Below are 5388 nucleotides of genomic sequence, written 5' to 3'. Positions count from 1 at the left end.
AATGACTTGGAGCATTGCAAAAACAAAAACATGCAGTTAAAACGATAAATGGTCGCCAAGAATAAAAACAAATTCAAACAGGTAAAAAGAAAAGAAATCGACAAAACGAGATGACTTTCTGGTGCAAATTAAGCGATTGAATTGCATCCACTAAAAGAAGCTAAATCAATTTCCCCCAAAGACTTAACAATGTGCTCTTCTTTAAGTGGTAGTATCACTGGCAGACTTTTCTAATTAAATCTCTGGAGGAGCTGACTTGTGTTGACAATTAGGTTAGACAAGAAACTAAAACTGACCTCGAATGACGCATAAGATTTGTTTAAATTACAATTTGGTCAGTATTAAGAGACTCGGTTGAAGATTATATGAGGCTGTGGCTCAGTGGATAGTGTGCTGCACTTACAAGGGGATAGCAAGTTCGAGTCCCACTGCAGTCTGCATGTCGTTGTGTCCTTGGGCAAGACACTTCATGAAATACCAAGTACACTGCATGTGTTGTGTCTCGTCAAATGTGTTAGTTGTGTATTATGTCTGTCATTCCAAGTCTAGTCAGGTTTTGATGTTACTTCACGTCATGTCTGTCTATTTTTGTCATGTCTCGTTTTCGATTTCCTCTTTTATTTTGTACTTACCTCTTGTCTCATTTAAAGCCCTGTTACTTTCTGTGTTTTCCCGCCATCGTCACCCCTGATTGTTTCCACCTGTTCCCACTCACCTCATGTTTAAATCGTCCTGTCTTCCCCTGTCCCGTGTCAGTTCGTCTTTGTTTCACACGTATGGTTGTGCCAGGCCTCAGCAAAGAGAGGATCGTTTCCAGTTATGTCAGGTTTTGTTATTTTTGTAGACTTAAGTTATTCTTAAGTTCTCTTTTTGTTACGCTTTGTTTTTTCCTCCTTGTGAGCGCCTTTTGTTATTCCAGTACCTACTCTGTTAAGAGGGATTTTTTGTTCTTTGAAATTAAAAATACATTTTTGTTACATTCAAGACTGTGTCTCTGGGTCATGCATTTGGGTTCTCCAGTTTGTCGAGGTCGTGAGCATGTGATCTGTCTGCTGACAACAGCCTCATTAAGTGACATTTAATAATTTTCATTAATCAAATTAAAGTTGTTGTCATGCTGAGACTCAAAATGTTGCAGTGATTGTTGAACGTCCGGCACATTCAATTACTGGTTTACAGAGCGCCATTTCTGTTTTATCTTGTTTCACATGCATTTCACGTATTCCTGCATTTTACCTGCACAATTATATCACATGCACAATCTTAAGAGGAGATTGGAGGTTTAGATTTTCTTTGCCAAAAACTACCACTAAATGTGTATCTGTCGTGGAGATGACAATATAGCCCTTGAAATCTTGAAGTATTTCCTCGCAAAGCTGGTGGCAGACATTGTATTATGACAGATGGTGACACCTAAGTAGATGACTTTGGTGGGCCAAAAAGAAGTGGCATCAAAAGATTCATAAATATTACAATTCTGCAGTGATACGTTTTTCCAAGTTTGGTACATACTCTGGTCCCCTATTATACTGTTGTTGTTTTTTTAAATTAAGGGGAAACCCTCAGAAGGATATCATCTCCTCATCCTTGGCTGCTCTGCTTCTGTCTTTTCTGTCTAATTACTCGATTCACCACAGTAATGTGACACACTCGCTCCCCCATAACCCCAAATCTTGTTAATGGCGTCTTCCCACTTAAAATCTCATATCTAACACAGTTGTGAGGGCTCCTGTCCTTCTTAACTGCTGGCAATCTTCTTAACATTAACAGCAAACACGGCGATATTACATGTCATCTCTGCCATGCTGTCTGTAATTAGCAGGGTAAAAGTAGTGCACCATCACCATTAGCTTCAGGAAGGAGTCAGTCTTTGAGATGCCTATTTGGAGAGGAAACGCGTAGGAGGAGAGAGGAGCTGTTACACACCAGGGAAACACCACTAATAACTCCTGCCTATGTCACATTTGCTATTCCTCTACAAGCTTATTTTAATAACTTCAGAGCTGCAGCAATCGGCCTTATTATATTACAGATGTATAAATGTGATAAAAACAATCAAGTCTGCAGTTTCAATGGAGGTTTAAGTGTCTTTCAGCTTATTGTTTTGGTTTCAATTCCCACTTTTTCCAGTTCCCACAAGTTTTGAATCACTCATGCTTTTATCAACAAAAGCTGAGAAACAGCTGGAAGACAAAGGAAGCACTGTTATGCATATTTTTCTCTTGACTTGGCGACCAAACCAGAGCTAAAAGAATGTTGGTTATGTAGAAAGAAATACCATCCAATATACTCTGTGAGGCTGTAGAGCTTTTAGCTAAATAAGCATACTAACATGATCACAAAGACAAAGCTATCATTAAACAAGTGTAATCTTTAACATATTCACCGTCTTACCTTTTCGTGTAATGATACTAACATTTTCTATAGCTTTTTAGCAAAATCAGAGTACAGTAGAGGCTAATGGGAGAGACATGGAAGTCATTTAATCTAAATGTTTTCCTTTCTTTAAAGGCATGTAACGTAAACTTGGCTGAAGTACCAGCCACGTTAGTTACATTAGTAGGGCTATTTATATTTCCTGCAATTACTTTGGGGATGTAAATCAATCTTTTTTTATTCACAGTTCTCAGTAATAAGGGTGATATGATAGGGTTTCGGAAACAAGTGATTACAAATAAAGAGAAAGTCAAAACAAACTATAAACAGCAAGATCGCAAAAAATTCAAAAAATATGACCATTTTTAATTCACAATTGTAAGATGCATCACTTAAATTAAATAAATCTTTCCCTGAAAAGGAAAACATGTTAATTTTAGATTTGATTTTGGACAGGGTGGGAGTGTTTTTCTGTTTGAGCCAATGATCTGCACCCATTTGTGTCACATGTTGTAAATAGATACGCAATGCCCCCTGGGAAGCTTGTTGAGATTGCGAGCTAATCAGCGTCTCATTAGCGTTAGCATTAGCCTGATCAGCTAGCTAGCGGTCAGTTATGCTCAGAAAAAGAGCAAAGAAATATAAAAGTTGAGTTTATAAGTCCTAATTATTTGTAAGGAGGATTGTAGAAGCAGTATAACCGACGTAAGAACCTCTTAAAACCTCCTGCTTTCATCTACAACTTCTCTTAATGAGACGGTACAGTGTTCCTATCTGTGGTTATAATTGTTAGTCAAGTTCAGATGAAGAATAACTTTTTTTTATTCAATCCGGCACTTTCACCTGGATACTGCTTCGGGAAACTTCGACTATCTTCTAACAAGTAAGGTTGTTAAGTTATTATACTTTACTGCTGTTGTGCTAACTGCCATGTGTATAATATTGCTATGGAAACGGCTAACGGTTGTATTTTCTATAGTAGAAAGTATTTCCTAAGCAAAAACATCACGTTATATTTGAAGAAGAAATAGCTATTGGTATATAAGCAGCATGTTACTGACATTTCTGGTGTCTTATATTGAACAATAAAGTCAACGGTAACTTATGATAGTCTTAAAGGCATTCAAAAACAGCAGCTATTTTATGTAATCTTGAATCTCCATCCATCCATCCATCTTCTCCCGCTTATCCGTGGTCGGGTCGCGGAGGTAGCAGTTCCAGCAGAGAGCCCCAAACTTTATTTTCCCTGGCCACATCAACCAGCTCTGACTGGGGGATCCCAAGGCGCTCCCAGGCCAGCGAATAGATATAATCCCTCCACCTGGTCCTAGGTCTACCCCTTGGTCTCTTCCCAGCTGGACGTGCCTGGAACACCTCCCTAGGGAGGCGCCCAGGTGGCATCCTAACTAGGTGCCTGAACCACCTCAACTGGCTCCTTTCGACGCGAAGGAGGAGCGGTTCAACTCCGAGTCCCTCCCGGATGACCGAACTTCTCACCTTATCCCTAAGGGAGACACCAGCCACCCTGCGGAGAAAACCCATCTCGGCCGCTTGTACCCGCGATCTCGTTCTTTCGGTCATGACCCATCCTTCATGACCATAGGTGAGGGTAGGAACGAAAATGGCGCGGTAGACAGAGAGCTTTGCCTTCTGGCTCAGCTCCCTTTTCGTCACAACGGTGCGGTAAAGCGACTGCAGTACCGCTCCCGCTGCTCCGATTCTCCGACCCATCTCACGCTCCATTGTTCCCTCACTCGAGAACAAGACCCCGAGATACTTGAACTCCTTCACTTGGGGTAAGGACTCATTCCCTACTTGGAGTGGACAGTCCATCGGTTTCCTGCTGAGAACCATGGCCTCAGATTTGGAGGTGCTGAACAACGACCTTCCTTTTTACTTTCGATACAAATAAATACATAAAATACAAAAACAAGGAGACCGGTCAAAACTGAACCCATAAATACCAAAATAAAATTAGATATTAAATACAACATGGATGAAAATTTGTCCATTAATTGAGCAATTAGTCCTTCTACGTGGGGTTGTGAACTTACTTATTACGGCACGAGGAACCCAATCGGAGTCAAATGAAAGAAAATAGTTACTTCGATTTAACAATGACGTAAAACTTGAAGTGAAAGACCGTAAACCAAATAACCTACGACAACCTTATTTGGTTTACTTTGTCTTTCTTTATCTCTAAAAAAAGGCCCCCCCCACGAACACTCTCCCACGGTGTAAACAGGGTGTGTTTTGGTAATGGAGGAACAGGTTGGGACAGAGGGATTTTTAATTCAAAGGTGTCTTGATTTGACGTAAGAGTTCACATGTATACAAATCATATTCCTATGTATAAAAGCATGCAATCACACCTTTACGTGACGCTCCTATGAAAAAATTACAGCAACATGTACCAACGCTTCTTTTATTTACTTAAGAAGAAAAGGAGATGATCAGGACTGACTCGTGTGCGTGGACATTGGAAACCGACGACACGAGAGTCACAATTACAGAGACAGTGACCGACTACCGCAGTCGAACTATCTCACATTACTAAGTAGGTAACATACGTCGTACTAACTAATATGTGAGAGACTGATCATTTATCTGCCAGCCCCTCTCAAGAGTCTAAACTGCACCGTTTGAGCTGGCATTCAGTCCATTGGAGCTAACCCTGAACAAAACCTAGGGGCCGGCCACGATGCGTTATACTCTACTCACAAGAGATGAGTCCCGGTAGGTAGAGACATGAGGGTCTCGGCTCTTCGACACAGGCCCAGGATCTGTCATTCAACGTGGGTTAAGGTCACTCTGAATGGAGGATTCTCAATTGCGAACAATGGACAGGACAAACATTGATGTGATACCTATCCTATAGCTCCTGGATCACGCACCAGTCGCAGAACGTCAAGCCACACTGATTCGCATGGTGACCAAACGCGACTTCACCAAGACAACCAAAGTAGACAGCCGCCAAAAGTCATGAGGACGTAGCAAGCGTTGTACACTGGG

Source organism: Notothenia coriiceps, unplaced genomic scaffold, assembly GCF_000735185.1.
Source record: "Notothenia coriiceps isolate Sejong01 unplaced genomic scaffold, NC01 NC01_scaffold00017404, whole genome shotgun sequence".
Classification (NCBI taxonomy): domain Eukaryota; kingdom Metazoa; phylum Chordata; class Actinopteri; order Perciformes; family Nototheniidae; genus Notothenia; species Notothenia coriiceps.
Note: the sequence above shows the minus strand (reverse complement) of the source record.